Source organism: Rhinolophus ferrumequinum, chromosome 9 (genome assembly GCF_004115265.2).
Source record: "Rhinolophus ferrumequinum isolate MPI-CBG mRhiFer1 chromosome 9, mRhiFer1_v1.p, whole genome shotgun sequence".
Taxonomy (NCBI): Eukaryota; Metazoa; Chordata; class Mammalia; order Chiroptera; family Rhinolophidae; genus Rhinolophus; species Rhinolophus ferrumequinum.
In genome coordinates, this window is record NC_046292.1 from 60,493,209 (window position 1) to 60,510,626 (window position 17,418).

Genomic DNA, 17,418 nt, shown 5'->3' on the forward strand with positions numbered 1-17,418 from the left:
TTGACAAACCCTGGGCTAGGCTCACTAAGTTAAAAAGAGAGAAGACACTAATAAACAAAATCAGAAATGAAAAGGGGGAAGCTATCACCGACACCACAGAAATACAAAGGATCATCCAAGAATACTATGAAGAATATACGCCACCGAATTCAATAACCTAGAAGAAATGGACAAGTTCTTAGAAACATAGCCTGCCTATGCTGAACCATGAAGAATTGGAAAATCTAAACAGACCAATCACCAGTGACGAAATTGAATTAGTCATCCAAAACCTTCCCAAAAGCAAAAATCCGGAACCAGATGGCTTCACTAGTAAATTCTACCAAACCTTCAAAAGGGAGCAAATACCAATCCTCCTCAAACTCTTCCAAAAAATTGAAGAAGAGACAGTAGTACCTAACTCATTTTATGAGACCAACATTACCCTGATACCAAAACCTGATAAGGACAACACAAAAAAAGAGAACTACAGACCAATATCTCTGATGAATACAGATGCAAAAATCCTGAAAAAATTCTAGCAAATTGAATGCAACAATGCATTAAAAAGATTATTCATCACGACCAAGTGGGGTTCATCCCCGGGGCACAAGGATGGTTCAACATATGCAAATCCATCAATGTGATACATCACATAAACAAAATAAGGGACAAAAATCATATGATTATATCAATTGATGCAGAAAAAGCATTTAACAAGATACAACATCCATTTATGACTAAAACACTTAGTAAAATAGGTATAGAAGGAAAATATCTTAACATAATAAAGGTCATATATGACAAACCCTCAGCTAATCTCATAATTAATGGTGAAAAACTGAAGCCCTTTGCTCTACATTCAGGAACACGACAGGGCTGTCCCCTATCACCTCTGCTTTTCAACATAGTGTTGGAAGTCCTCGCCAAAGCAGTCAGGCAAGAGAAAGAAATAAAAGGCATCCAAATTGGGAATGAAGAAGTTAAATTGTCACTCTTTGCAGATGACATGATGCTATATATAGAAAACCCTAAAGACTCCACCAAAAAGCTATTAGAAACAATCAATGCAGTAAAGTTGCCGGCTACAAAATACAGTAAAGTTGCCGGCTACAAAATCAACGTACAAAAGTCTATTGCATTCCTAAATACTAACAATGAAATCTCAGAAAAAAACAAACAAACAAACAAAAAATTCCTTTTGCAATTGCAGCAAAAGAATAAAATACCTAGAAATAAACTTAACCAAGGATGTGAAAGACCTATACGCTGAAAACTACAAGACATTTTTCAAATAAATTGAAGAAGACACAAAGAAATGGAAAGATATTCCGTGCTCATGGATTGGAAGAATCAACATAGGTAAAATGGCCATGTTACCCATATACAGATTTAATGCAATCGCCATCTAAATCCCAATGGCATTTTTTAAAGAAATAGAACAAAAAATCATGAGATTTGTTTGGAATCACGAAACACCCCAAATCGCCAAAGCAAACATAAGAAAAAAGAACAATGCTGGAGGTATCACGCTCCCTGACTTTGGCTTGTACTACAGGGCAACAATAATCAAAACAGCATGGTAAAGGTAGAAAAACAGACACATAGACCAATGGAATAGAATTGAGAACCCAGAAATAAAACCACATAAATATTGACAGATAATTTTTGACAGAGAAGCAAAAAACATACAATGGAGAAAACACAGCCTCTTCAATAAATGATGCTGGGAGAATTGGAAAGCCACGTGCAAAAGAATGAAACTGGACTGCTATCTGTCACCATGTACCAAAATTAATTCAAATTGGATCAAAGACTTAAGCATAAGACCTGAAACAATAAACTGCATAGAAGAAAACATAGGTACTAAACTACTAAACTTATGGACCTTGGGTTCAAAGAGATTTTATGAATTTGACTCCAAAGGCAAAGGAAGTTAACGCTAAAATAAATGAATGGGACTATATCAAACTTAAAAGCTTCTGCACAGAAAAAGAAACCATCGACAAACTAAAGAAGCCACCAACTGAATGGGAGAAGGTTTTTGCAAACAGTGCTTCCGATAAGGGGCTAATATCCAAAATATACAAAGAACTCATGCAATTCAACAACGAAAAAAACAACCTAATTGAAAAATCAGCAGACGACCTGAAGAGACATTTCTCCAAAGAGGACATACAAATGGCAAATAGACATATGAAAAAATGCTCAACATCACTAATCATCAGAGAAATGCAAATAAAAACCACAATGAGATATCACCTCACCCCAGTCAAAATGGCTGTCATCAACAAGACAAATAGTAACAAGTGTTGGAGAGGCTGTGGAGAAAAAGGAACCCTCATACACTGTTGGTGGGAATGCAGACTGGTGCGCCTGCTATGGAAGGCAGTGTGGAGGTTCCTCAAAAAATTAAGAATAGAATTACCATATGACCCAGCAATCCCTCTCCTGGATATCTACCAAAAAAATCCAAAAACATTTATCCATAAAAACACGTGTGCTCCAATGTTCATTGCAGCTTTATTTACGGTGGCCAAGACATGGAAACAACCAAAATGTCCTTCGATAGATGAATGGATAAAGAAGTTGTGGTATATATACACAATGGAATACCATTCTGCCATAAGAAAAGATGAAATAGTACCCTTTGTGGCAACATGGATGGATCTTGAGATTATAATGTTAAGCGAAATAAGTCAGACAGAAAAAGCAGAGAACTGTATGATTTCACTGATATGGGGTATATAAACCAAAAACAACAAAAGAAAAAGACAAAGAAATGAGAAACAAAAACTCATAGACACAGACAATAGTTTACTGGTTATCAGAGGGTAAGGGGGGAGGGAGGTGGTAGATGAGGGTAAAGGGGATCAAATATATGGTGATGGAAGGAGAACTGATTCTGGGTGGTGAACACACAATGGGATTTATAGGTGATGTAATACAGAATTGTACACCTGAAATCTATGTAACTTTACTAACAATTGTCACCCCAATAAACTTTAATTTAAAAAAAAGGAAAGTCTTAACTGGGGTGAGGGTGGTTTAAATATGATTTTTTTTTCTCAATCTCTATTAGTCATGCTGTATTAAATTTCAATGTTTCAACTCTTAGAGTAGGCGGTGCCTCAAAGCTCCAGATGCTTTTCACAATTAATACTCAGTTCCAGTTGTTTTAAAACTTTAGTCTTGCATCTGCTTCATAGAGCCCTTCCTCCCTCAGAAGAGACTGAGTTTTGGAGCATGAGGAACAAGAATGGAAATAAAAACTTCCATTGCACTTTACACACCTCCCTTCCATCTCCATTTTTGATGTTGGGTTAGGAAAGAAAGATGAGGGGAAGAGAACAAATATCTTGTTTTGTATCAGGGGAAACATGTTGCTTTGGCTAGCGCTGACTAGCCATGCCCTGTGTCATCACTGTCTGACTGTTGACCTCCGTAGGATTTGCGTGTGCCCTTTGGGTGGCCTAATAAAGTATCCTCAGTACTAGGCTCAGACTCAGGCTAAAGCTCAACTCTTCAGCTTCTAAACCAGTACTAACAGGGTCTCCACATCCACTGTGGGGGGTGGCCTATCTTAGGAGGGGGACTAGCATTGCCACCCTTGTTCAGTTACCTTACACAGTGTCTCAGACTCATAGGGAAATTCAACCACCAGTACCCTTGCCAACCAGATAGTGATAGTGCAGGCTGAATTTGGAATAAGGGGTTATGTAGCATTTTTTTTTTCTTTTCAGCCTTAATTTTTACTAAAGTAAAAATCAGATTCCACCTCCTTTAATATTTATATAGAAAAAAGTACAAGAAACTATGTAAAGTCGCATCAAATTGCCTGGTATCAATGACAGCTCCAGAATTTATGCACTATCCATATGACCTTGACTAAGTCACAACATCTCTGAGTCTAAGTTTCTTCAATTGTAAAATGAAAAATGAGAGTCCCTACTTCAAGGTAAGCTTAAATATATAAAATGTCAGGTTAACTATATTAATTAAAAAAATGTTTTTAAATCCAGGTATCCATTTAAGTATTAAGATTAAAACTTCAACAATATACAAAAAAAGAGCAAAATTTTATTTCTCAAATTATTTCACATCTAGATATTTTCTACCAAAGCAATTTGTTTCTCTCTGAATGCCTTCTTAATAGATTTTTTAAAAATACTTCTCATTTCCTTGGAGAAATTGTAGTTTTGAAGACGATTTAAACATTATCAGTCTTTTCTCCAGCAGTGGATCTCAAACTTTACCTAAGAATTACTCAGAAATGTATTCAAATGCATTTTGCTAAGCACAACTCTCAGATATTCTGATTTGATAAAATTACAGTAGGGACCACAGTCTGTGTTTTACCAAACTTTCCTTTATTTCCAAGGAATTTGAAGCAGATGATCCCCAGACACACTCAGAGAAACATTGTATAAGATGAATGTGAAACCTCACCAATTGATTTCTGTGAATGTTTGCAGCTATGTATACCTAAGTTTAAAAGGAATGCCTTGCACCAATAGAAAAAACAGAGGGGCAGTTTTTATGACATTAAAATTGGGACTTCATCATTGATTCTCTATATACAGAAGTTAAGTGATATTTTCAAATAATTATAGCATTGTATACTTATTATGCAAGGGCAGATCTATTACCAAAACTGTGTTGCTTGGAGATGTGGAAGAGAAAACTGACCTTGAAAATAATGCAGTACAGAATTATGACTATACCTAAGGGGAAAATGGCAAATCTCTGTTTTTGTTGTACAAATAATGGACATTTAAGAAAAGCAGAAAATCTATCATAAAAGCAAATGATTTTTAAAGCATACTTTCTTAGAAAAATGTTGTGTTATGTTTATCTCTATGTTAAATAAAATGGCATATTTAAAATCATGTAATAACAGAGGAGTCTTATATGAAATAGTTGTCTGGAAAGTTTTTAGATTCTTGATTTAAATTTGGGAGTTTCTCCCTCTATTTCTGTCTTCCTTCTCTAATTTAAAGTATTTCCCTCATATCAGGAAATCATCTGGAAAATCTCTTTATCATTTTGGTACAACTGATATTTTTTGTTTTTGATCTTCACCCCACCTTCCCCCTAACCTTCACCCCCAACAGCAGCACTATTCCCCAACAGCTGCAATGAATAAAATATCCCTACTTCTAAGTAAAAAAACATACATTGAAATGGAAAATGGCAATAAGCACACCAGTGATTATTAAACTTTAAATTTTTTAAAATGATGGACTAACTACTCTGTGTGCAGCAAGGAAATGAGGCTAAAAACAAGTGGCTCTTTTTTTAAGAGGCTAACTTCTCTTTGTCTCTGAGTCAGGAGAGATCACCTGATCATCCAGATATCTGTGTGGGGGATAGATTTTTAACTGAAATTTGTTGAAAGACTCTCTTTGCTTATTCTGATGTCTGTAGTAGCCCATGATTTTTCAACTGGGCTGTCCTTATTTAAAATAATTTTGGATCCAAACCAAAAAAAAAAAAAACTTGTATTGTCTAGACTCAGTATGATTTCCCACAGTACCTCAAATCAGTATTAGAAGCATTATATAAAAGACAAATTTGTCCTTGTGTCTCTTCATGTACACAGCATAATTCAGTCCTGCAGAGAGCTCATTACATTCAGACAGCCAAATAGCATGTGTGAACCTTATGTTATTCTGCCCTTTCTCAATATTTAAAAATTGATACATATCTCTTCAAGAAGATAAGTGTTTTCCTAAGTTAAAAAAAAAAAAATCAGTTCAGTCTTGGTCTGCATTAACTCTATTGAATTCTTCAAATGCATACCAGGTTAATGAAGGCTAAACCACGGTGGACTAAATTTTTTGATAAATATTGAAGTCTTCTTTGATCCTGATAACCCACAAATGTTCAGCATGAGTGAGTTTTCACGGTCAGCATGCAGTGATTTTGATATTTAACTTAAGCTCTAGACCAATGTGGCTTATTTCACTTATGTGGATGGTATGCTTAGAACTAAGAAGCAGGAAAAATTGGAAACAGCACAAGGGTACAAGACATGACATATAAAGCACTTTTTTCCATTAGGCTAGGAGTCTGCATCATTTACTCATGGCCTCAAGGGCTCTCTCTTTGTATGTGACCTCGTTTGAAGTAAAACAAACAAAAGCTCAGAGAACACTTCTTTATTTTATTGACCAGCCCTTGTCTGCTTTCTTTTATGAATCTGTGTCTCCCTTTTCCATCATGGTAAAGCTTCTGATTCTAACCAGAGACCATGTCTTTTCCATCACCTGGCAACAGGAGGCCCAACAAGGATGAAATGAGGCAGTGAAGGTGTGTAAACACATATGCACTGGAAATAACTACCTTCTCTTTTAGTGCTTAAGTAATAATACATAGCAACCTTCAATAAATACATTGTAAACGCAAAATTCCTCAATTTTTCCTGAGACAGAAAGTCCTATATCCAATTTGTAGGATTCAGTGGCCCTTAGGATTCAAATGGAAATAGACAGGTATGGCTATATAGTTTCTGTAACATACATATGTAACTTACTCTGTGATTCCATTTAGATGCCCTTAGAAGTCAGAATAATGGTTACCTTTTGGGGGGGTTATGGGATAGAAGGGAGTGTGACAGGACTTCTGGGGCATTGATTCTTCTTTTACTTGATTTTGCTGTTACATGTTTGTATTCAATTTGTGGAATCTGTTTGAGTTGTGCATTTACGATATGTACACTTTCTATATTCCTGTACTTAAATAAAAAAGAAATATATACATATATATGTAACCCAGGATTTATTAATCTCAGCATTATTGATATTTTGGACCTCATAATTCTTTGTTGGGGGAGGGGTTTGTCCTGTGTGTTATAGGATGTTTAAAAGCATTCCTGACCTCCATCAATTAGATGCCAGTAATATCTCCCCTTCCCAATTGTGACAATCAAAAATCATCTCTCCAGAAATGCCAAATGTCTCCTGGGAAACAAAACCTTGAGAACCTCTGATCAAACCTATCATTGTAAAATACTCTAAAATAGATGTTTAGAAGAAATAAATTGTTAAGATAAGATTAATACATCATAGCAATGAGTAACATTGTCAGACTTTGTCTGAAAATTATATGGGTTGGCATTACTTGAAATTCATGCTGCCTTCAAAATCATTAAAGTTTGTTATAGTTTTGATACGCCATGTTTCCCACTGCTTAACGTTCATGTGTAGCTTCTATAAATCAAATACAGCCACTACAGAAATGCTTTTGACAACTGACTGATTGATTAATCTCAGTTTTGAGAAAAATAACTGGCAAGAAAAGGGAACCCATTATAGGACTATATTATTTATAGAAACAAGAGGGCTCAAAATTACCTGCAAGACAAATATACAAGGGTATTCTCAGTTCTAATAACAAAACCCGACTTTACAAATGGATGTTGAGCAGACAAGTAATTGAAAAGAATGAAAGTTACCAAATCTCTAGCCATGAAGAATTACTAATACAAGTTCAGACTATACACAACAACTGATAAAATTAGTAGTAATCAGGTTATTACAAAAACAAGCCAAAGAGGAAATTATAAGATAAAATACTGTGGATAAAGATTCAAACAAATAGATGTTTTAAAAAAATGAGCATTAATATTCTAGATTAATACTTTAAAAGGCTGTAGCACCAGACTCACAAACACCAGAAAATCTTGATAACTCTTTTTATTAGGACAAAATGTTTTCTGTTTAAAGGGCATCCAACATATTTTTGTTTGGCTTTTGTTTTGGTTTTGGTTTTCTGCTATGTGTATTTTTTTAAGATGACTTATGGCTTGAAAAGAAAAATAATGCCATCTGAATCCAATGTTTTACCAAGAGCTGTTTATCAGTGTTTCATTCTGTGCACTCAGAGCATAAATGCTTTCTTTTTTCCTGAAGCCAGATTTGGATCACTCACTTGAGCTGGGCCTGGGGGAGAAACACACTGTGTATGATGAGCTGATTAATTACCAGAAATCAAATGCCTTGCAGTCAGGAGCTCTGCGCTTGAAAGCAAGCCACCAGCACTAGAGGAATGGTGAGATTCACATGCATGCATGGACAGACGGGAACACCTCGGGGATTAAGTATCACTGTGGCCTGAAACAAAGGATTTAAGAATGATTGTTTATCCTTGGCAGTGTGACCTATGTGATCTTTTTGCCACAGGAGTTTTCAGCATATGACTTTTAAAGACAAACAGCCCCTATTAAATCAGCCTCAAGATTTTGTCATCTTAAAAAAACAAAACAAAAAAAATCCCCATGAATTTCTTATTGCTTTTTTACCCCTTTTCGTACTCCTTGAAACTTAGGTAGTAATTCATAATTAAGGATACGTCTTATTTCAAGTCTTGTATGCATAAATAGAATCCTTAACAGTGATCTCTTAGGAAAAGCTCCTCATTTCAAGTGGAGTGTGTGTCTACCAGAGAGATATAAACAGAGACAGAATAATGTGAAATGTTGGGAACTGCCAAGCTTTGAAACTTTGAAAGCCATTAATAATCATAGATGGGCAAGATCAGCCTGTTGACAAACTTTCCTTGTCTTCAAAGATTATAGAAATGTGCAACTTATTCCCTCAATTCACTGTGTAGGTTTTGTTTTTGTTTTTTCTTTTTTTTTCCTTTCCATGCCTAATATCCATAAAACTCCCATTAAACTGCAGATTCATTGGTATAAGAGAACAAAGGTCAAAGGGTCCAGTACTGAATTCTCACACAGAAGAGTTTGCCTACTTTTAGTTGCTGTTTATATATTTATTTTTCTTAACTTCCTTTGTTGAGGACATCATTTGTTCCCCTAGAAATTGCTTAAGCAATTTACTTACTGCCCCCAAGGAAACACCCAGAGACAAGATCCAGAGCTACAATGCGGCTGTGCTGCTTCCCATGGAGGGTCGTTTCTCAGAAAATTGTATTGTGCCATTGCTCTGCAATTCCACGTAGACGTCCTTAGAAACAGGACAGTGTTTACCCTTCAGGAGGTGATGGCCTACAAGCAAATGGGAAGCGGCTTTTGGGTTGTTGATCACACTGTTTTATTCGATCTTGCTTTGTTATGTCAAGTCACTGCAACACCTGAGCTCTTCTCTTAAACAGGTAGATTAAAAATAATAATAATAATAATAATAATAATAATAATAATAATAATAGTAATAAATAAAGCATTTAATTAAAAAGGGCACTAAGCAAAACTCTTTCTAAGCCACTGAAGTTTGTCTCAGAAAAGAGGCGGACTGTGAACTCTGAAAGTAAAACATAAAATTGTTCTTTATTATTGACTTTCTTCTCGTGTTGCCTTAGAAAGCTCTATGGCACTAAGTCAGTGGAAGAAGTGAGGTGAGAATTTGACAAATTTGGGGAAAAGGCAAATTTGTACTATGAATAGTGTAGCATTAACCAGTAATGTGAGTGGTGTTTATGTTTAAAAGCTATGTACAAGAGAAAACCAACACCAAAAGAAGATAAGGGATAGAAAGTCTTTAAGATATATATAGAATGTATCCACTCTTGTTGCCCAGTGAATATTCTCTGTTTTGAATTGATCATCTTCTCCTGGTTCAGAAATCTAGTACCCTCCTCTACAGCAGGGCATTGGGCAAAGGAGGGCACTTCAGCCTGGAAGTTAAGAATTGAATTGCCCTTCTTTGGCAGGGCTCTTATTAAGAACCCAACTGCTATCGGATTTGATGATTATTCTGTTGCAAGTTAGACAATCATTCATTTCTTCTCAACGTAAACTTCAGCATATGACTGAAGTTTGAAAGCTTTGAAAACTTTCCTAAGTTTTCAAAGACTAAAGACAAGTATGAAAATGGCAGAAGAAAACAGATAAAACTTAGTTTGACTAGAAAACACTAAATAAAAAAATAATAATAATAACTAAACTAAAATATAACAATAAAAATCACCTGACCTGAAATTTAATCGACGGGGCTCAAAAAAAAGAAAAAAAAATCAATCCTTTTTACAAAGTTAAAAGAAATTTGTTTTGTTTTCGTTAACCATATACTACCATTTTTCCTACTGCCAGCACCTTACTTTTTTCCTTACTGATTTCAGGCTCAGACTTGCTGTATTCATTGCCTACACTATTCTACTCTTCATTCTACAGTGGTTTACTGAGCCCTTCCTCTATTTTCTGGGTGAATACAATGATGAAAAAAGGCAAACAACTTCTTGTTCTCAAGTAGCTCATACCTATACTTTCAATGCCCAATTTTATATTCGTATTCATTAAATCACCCAACTATTAAGTGAAAATTATTCTCCCTATTTACTTTTTTTCCATGTTTCCTTTCTTCTATTTCCTAAGTTTTCAATTACCTGGAATGCATTGTATACACAGTAAATACTTATAGAGTTCTATATATTTGTCTATGGTGTTGCAATTTGCTCACAGTTGAAGGAGATTTGTGGAATATTTTGCAAGAAAGTACAGGTTTAGAGACTTTAAGAATTATTCTCAAAGATACTCTCCTCATTGGACAAGAGGTAACCATTTATGAATGTTATCTAACCCTTTGATATGATGATTTTTGGAGAAATATAAGACATAATACATATGTTTTTACAAAAATTACATTTGAGTTTGAAATTCATTGTATGATTTCCCACCCTCCCACCAACCCGATTTGGTAGAAAATTTACCCTTCTAATTATGTTTACCTTAGGCTAATATTAAAATTGATTTGCATTCCTTGACATAAAAACTGCTTCGGGGAAAGGGCACAGGAAGAGGGACTTGACCCAGAAACATGCAGACAGGGAGAAGTCTGCCCCAGGGTGCAGATTTAACCCAGATAGTACAGAAAACGGATAAGTCACAAACATGTAACCAAGAGGCACTTGTCTTGAAAGTGATCTTACGAACTTTATTAAAACTTTATTTCTTGATATTTTTTTTCCTTTTTAAAAGTTTTTTACCCGTGCCCAGACAAAATTCACAAAAATACTATTTCTTCTTTTGACTTTTTTATTTTATCATTTTCTCTTTGCCTCTTTAGTAGAAAATATTCTAATTTTTGTAATCCAAAAGGAAAAATAATTTGGTTGGTTTTACTTTGTCAGGAATTTGAGTTATGCTTCCCCCCCTTTTTAATTTATTTTTACCCCTACTCTAGCAGCATTTAAACATAACTTAGATGATATCTCTTCTTCCAATTATCCTCATTAACTCTAAGAAATAGTAATACTTATAACTTAACAGTGCCTTTCTCCAGTGAATTCCAAATGACATACAGCTAATATATTTGGTGTGGACATACTATCCCAGTGAAGTAGGCAGAAGACAGGCAATATTATCTTCATTTCGCAGATGGGAAATCTGAGTTCATAGGGAGAGTAAATGAATTGTCCAAGCACACACAGCAAATTACTGTATGTGCAAGCCACTTGGTGTATCTTCTTTTAGAACCTAGTATTTAGAGAATTATCCAGGTTGTATCTTTTTAACAATATACTTCATTACTAATGACAATGTGATCAACATAAAAACTTTCATTCAAGTCTTTCAAGCATGAGGGAGTCAATTATTAGATACAAAGATATACAGAAAAAGAAAATATAATTTCCATAGAGTTTGAAATAGAAACTCAATCATTGAACAGCAAGGATTTTACTGAGCTCTTATTATGTGCCAGTTATTATACTCATACTGGGGATATAAGTGAAAACTCAGTCCTTGCCTCAAAGAACTTAAATTTTGTTCAATAGAACTAATATATTTAAGACATACTTATATTTATTTGCAGGGAAGTATATAATGCTGTGTGATCATATGCTAAATGGATCTAAAATTAAATTTTGAGCTCAAAGAGCCTCTTTGAGTCCCGTGGTATACATTTCACATCTCTCTGATATTCCCCTTACTCTCCAAGCCATATAGTTCACAGGCCATTGAATTTACTTCTAACTCCTTTCTGTGGAGGTCATTTTTAATCTTCTAAAATACTATATTAAATGAAAACTAAATAGTATATATTGTCATACACACACACACACACACACACACACACACACCACACACACATAGCAGGGGTGCCAAAAAATGTATTCAAGTGGACACTTTGGTCAACATTGCTCAAGTAGTAGTTCACTGTAATCAGAAGTATCTGTACACTGATTGAAACCACTGAGCTCCTCTTGTAATTGCAGAAGTCAAATGTGACTTCTTTCATTTTTTGTTATCGGTATATATTGAGAATTACAATTTTACTACAGTTTTTTTTCCTTTCTTAAAATGTGCACACGTTTTTTTGGCACCCTCTGTGTGTGTGTGTGTGTGTGTGCGTTATTATTTATATATATAATATATAATATATATATATAATTTATATATATATATAATACACACACATACATACAAAGAGTGGACATATGTATATATGTATATATATATGGTATATATATATATGGTGTATGTATATATATATATGTATATATATATACACACACACAGAGGAGATATATATATATATATATATATATATATATATATATATATATATATATATATATATAAAATTGTTAGTACCTAAGGGACTTTTTTCATAGTAGATAAATAAGCTTTAAAGTCTAGGGTCTTTTGGTATCTAATTTGGAGACTTAAAGATGTTTCAGTTTGACAGTGCTTCTCTCTACATCAAGAATACAAGCTAAGTGTCTTCTCAACAAGTATTTTTATTGTTATATTCTAATAACCCAGTTATTTAATACATATTGGTTATCTTCATTAATTTCTCCAATGTTACTTTAAAGTTACTTTAGTCTTCTGAGACATTTTTCCTTTTCTAGTCTCCACTCAAACACAAAGTAGCTTTTCAGGAATCATTTACCTACCTCCTCATTGCTGCTGCAACTCTCCACCTTGGGAACTGTCCCATAGGTTTTCTACAGAGTGGGAATATGGCATGTGGAAATCATTGAAGATATTTTAGGCAGCTAGGATTATCAGCACATGCCCAGGGCCTAAAAATATATCAAAGTAACAAACTTCTCTTCACCATTCCACTGCATTATAGTCATATTATTGGGAAATGAGTATTGGTTGGTAATTTGTACTTCCAACTTTTGTGTTGCTCTACAATAAGAACTATCTATTTATATGCGTATTCTAATTCATATGTAAAAATCCACACATTTACATAGATGTATGAAAAAGGAGATTTGCAAGCATCAGTTTTATTTATTAAGTTTCTTCTTTAAAATGTAATGTAAGGTCTAGTTCTATCTTTCCTTACATTTTTTCAGCTTTATTGAGATATGAATGACAAATAGAATTGTGGAAGTCCTGCCATTTGCGACAACATGAATGAAACTGGAGGACATTATACTAAGTACAATAAGCCAGACAGAAAAAAACAAATACTGCATAGTATCACTTACATGTGCAATTGTGGGGGGTGGGAAAAAAAGTCAAACGTGAATTAATAAATTAACATCCGGCTCCACCTTTTCTTTTTTTTGTTTTAAGTTTTGTTATATAAATCTTATCTATCCTGCTTTGTTACTTCAAGGTCATAAAAATGTGTGAAAATACACTTTCAAACAGATAGTGAAAAATTATTTTTAATATTCGATTATTACCATATTTTTCTGGATACAAAGACAGAAACATAGGCAGAGGTTTGAAAAATTTGCACTTGGAGAAATCAAATGTTTGAAGAGAAACTGCAATGTCCACATTGCCTGCATTCGTTAGGCAGTATGATTTTTCTGCTCTATTTTGCCTACCCAAACGTAAAATTTATATTTACAAAAGTTAAAGGTCATATTTGTAGGCACCTTTCAGTCTTGTTTGTAACCAATAACGTCCAAGTTTCTTAACGATTCAAAACCAAATGTTTTAGAACCAAGGGGATAATGTACTTTGAAGTGAGGTTTAACTATATGCCATCATTCACAGTTCCTCTACTGACCAGTAGAATCATCCTTCTTTACGGTGAATACCAAAATGTTTAATGATAGTATAGAACACTTAGGTAAACGGCTTCCTTTACTTAGGGGGAAAAAATGCACCTAAGTTATGATAACCAAACAATCTTCCTTCAACATATAAAGTCATTAAATTGAAATGTAAACATTAAAGAAAGAGAATAGAGATTAGAAGAAAATTCATTATTATATTTACTACTAGTATCTATATAATTTTTTTAATTATTAAATCCTCTAAGAATTTGTTCTCCAAGGAAAAAAAAATAGATCACTAACAGTGTAAAAGTAAACAAATAAATATTGAAGGAACTATCCTTGTTTTTTGTTTTTGTTTTTCTGTTTTTGAAATGCTGCTCTTATTGCCAATTGTTGTTTTATTAAGTATGAAAATATGGTAGAATCAAAATGAAATATGCCTTCAGCTGTAGGTGCATCTTAAAAAGATCAGGTCTTTAGAACCTGTCTTTTTTTGTGGTTGTAGTTGTTAAAAAGATAGCAAAATGAACGCTTCTGTTTATGCTTTTTTTCCCTACATTCTTTCTAGCACCAATTAGCAGAGCAAAGTGCAAACTCACATACTCATTCATTTAGTAAGATGCATCAAATACTTCTTAAGCATCTACCATGTACCTTCACTGTTCTGTAGATTGCAGATACAATGTACAATGGGGAATGAGGCCTTCTTGATGTTATAGAGAGATAAAGTGAGATGAAAAATAAAATTATTTTGAATAGTGACCATTGCAGTGGAGAAAATAAATGACAGGATTGTGATGGAAAGTGACTGGGTTGTAGAGAGTCTTACTTTAAAAATGGTGGTAGGGAAGGCAACTCTTCAGAAGTTATGTAGAGGCTGGCATCTGAATAATGAGAAGGTGTTGGCCAGGCAAAGACCTAGGAAAAGTGTATTCTAAACTTAAGGAAACCACAAGTGCAAAGGCTCAGAGGTAAGAACAAGGTTGGCATGTGTGAGGAAAGGAGATGGTGAGGAAACTGAGCAAGTACAAGACATAAAGGTAATGAAGTCAAAGAGTTAGTTAGACACCAGATTAAGGGGGGTTTAGAGACCAAGATAAGAAGATTCAATTATATTCTAACATAAAACCAAGCCTTTGTATGGTTTTTAAAAAAAGGATTTCTTTGGAAGAGTTTATAGACTTAAAATAGCCATTTGTTGCTGTGTGAAAATGGGGCCTTAGGGAGATACGGAGGCTATGACAGTAATCCAGACAGGAGATGATAGTAATCTGATTGGTGGTTAAGAGTGAAAATCATGAGAAGTTATGTACTTCAGGAAATGCTTTGAGGTGGAACCCAAAAGATTTGGTGATAAATTGTGTGTAAGGAGTGAGGGAAAGACAGGAACCAAGAATAGCTCCTGAGACTTGGACCTGAGAAATTTGGTTGATGACGGTCCCATTAACTGACATAGAAAACAAAGTGGAAGAGTAGGTCAGGAAGATGGGAAAATGAAGATTTCGACTTCCTGACACAGAAATTGTCTCTGCAATTTAAGGCTGATAAAGACATAAACCACCAGCCACTGCTTGATCAAATCCAGGAAGTTTCACTAATTCCAAAGCAGTCCTCAGCATGTTACATGCCTAATCACAGTTTCCTGAGGAAACTGTTTTTATAGTCTCTTCATAGATAAGAAAATTAAGATTTAGAGAGATTAGTGGCATAATTTGTGCAAATACACACACATGTGTATATATCAGTGTTTATGAACTGAGAATATACGCTCAGATCTGGCTGATCCCAGAGCCAAAGCTCTGAAATACTACATATCAGTAAAAGAACCTCTAGTATAGAAACAGCTTTTCCAGTCAAGATTCCAAGGCAGAAAGCAATTCCCAATCATGGGATTGGATCTGGATGCAGGAGATTTGGTCATAAAGATGAAGACAGATTCCAGAAAGTAGATCCAATATCAAAGGCAGGCTAGCAGCAAACTGCCTTTGGCTCACACCTGTGCCATTACAGTAAAGAACATAAATTTCCTCTCCCTGGGAAAAAGATCGTTCCAAGAACCAGAGAAGGAACTTCATTTGCCAGTTGGTTGTTAAGTGATCCCAGTTACATGGATTGGAAAGATACTGGTTCAGGAAACATTCAGTCAGTTTGAAGACAATTTAACCTCTTTTACTAAGTATTAATTATTGGACATGACATGAATAAGTTGCTGAAAGAGTTATTTCTATCAGGCTCTAGCCAGGTCTGATGCTAGGTAGGATACTGAGAGTGGTATAGTTAAACTGGATTATTGTCAGATTTCTGAGTTGCTGAGGCTGAAGGAATGATTGCTTAATATTTTTATATTAGAAGTTGCCTGTTCATCTCTCTCACCAATTGATGGATAGTTTTCTCTTTAGATTCTCTTCTGAAATATATTTTCTTCCAAACGAGGTTTAAAATATGTTCCTGCAATTATAATAAAACAGAGACTACTGACTATTGTAGATCATGCAAGACATAGCGCTAGAATTTGAAAGTTAAAAAATCATTTTAGAGTTAATAAGTAAGGCAACAAAACTTTTTTTAAAAACAATTAGAATAGTTTTCTGATCCAAGTGGTAAAGTAGGTAAACACTGTGCTTGCCTCCTTACAAAATAACCATCATTGAGAATACGCTGAAGTCTACCTGAAACCAAATTCCCATAACTAAGAACATACAGAAGAAGTCACCTCAAGACTGGTAGGAGGAGAGGAGACATGGAACAGACTGATCCCACACCCACGTGTGACCTGTAAAAATCAGGAGGGATATCTCTGCTGCAGAGGTCCCTCTCTGAGGAACAAGGGGTCCCAGGCTCCTCAGACCTGGGTTCCAGTGCCAGGAAGAGAAGTCCCCACAACTTCTGGCTGTGAAAACCAGCCGTGACTGTAGCTGTGTGAGACAGAGGGTGACTGCAGTCCCAGGCATTACTCTAAAAGGGCTCACACATGGACTGACTTGCTGACAGACTCACTTGCTCTGAGCCCCAGCACTGGGGCAGCAGTTCGAAAGGTGCCAGGGACGGAACAGGGAGGAACTGAGTTGTCTGGCCTCAGAAAGAGGGCTGGAAGGGCAGCTTTCTCCCAGACTGAAGTGTTAGTAGAACCCACTGTTTCTTTGTTGAGCCCTCTTCTCTCCTGGTGTGAAGATACAGGCAGCTGCCATATCTGAGTTTCCATCAACTTGGCTAACACCATTTGCCCTGCCTTCATGATTCTAAGACTCTGCCCCTCCCAACATGTGGGCCTGCCAAAGCCATTGTCAGTGGATTTTCCATACAAATGGCCTGTCTTGGCTCTTGCTGCAGACTTTCCTAAAATTTCTCAAAGGTTCACAAAACCCACACAAGCAACATCTGGCTTTGGTGTGTCCCATACCACTAGCTGAGTAGCCCTAAGACAAGCACTAGCGACAGCCTGCCAAGGTGACAGCTTGGCCCTTCCCAGGAACCTCCAAGCTCAGCAGAGGAGGCTGCCATCTGCAGATT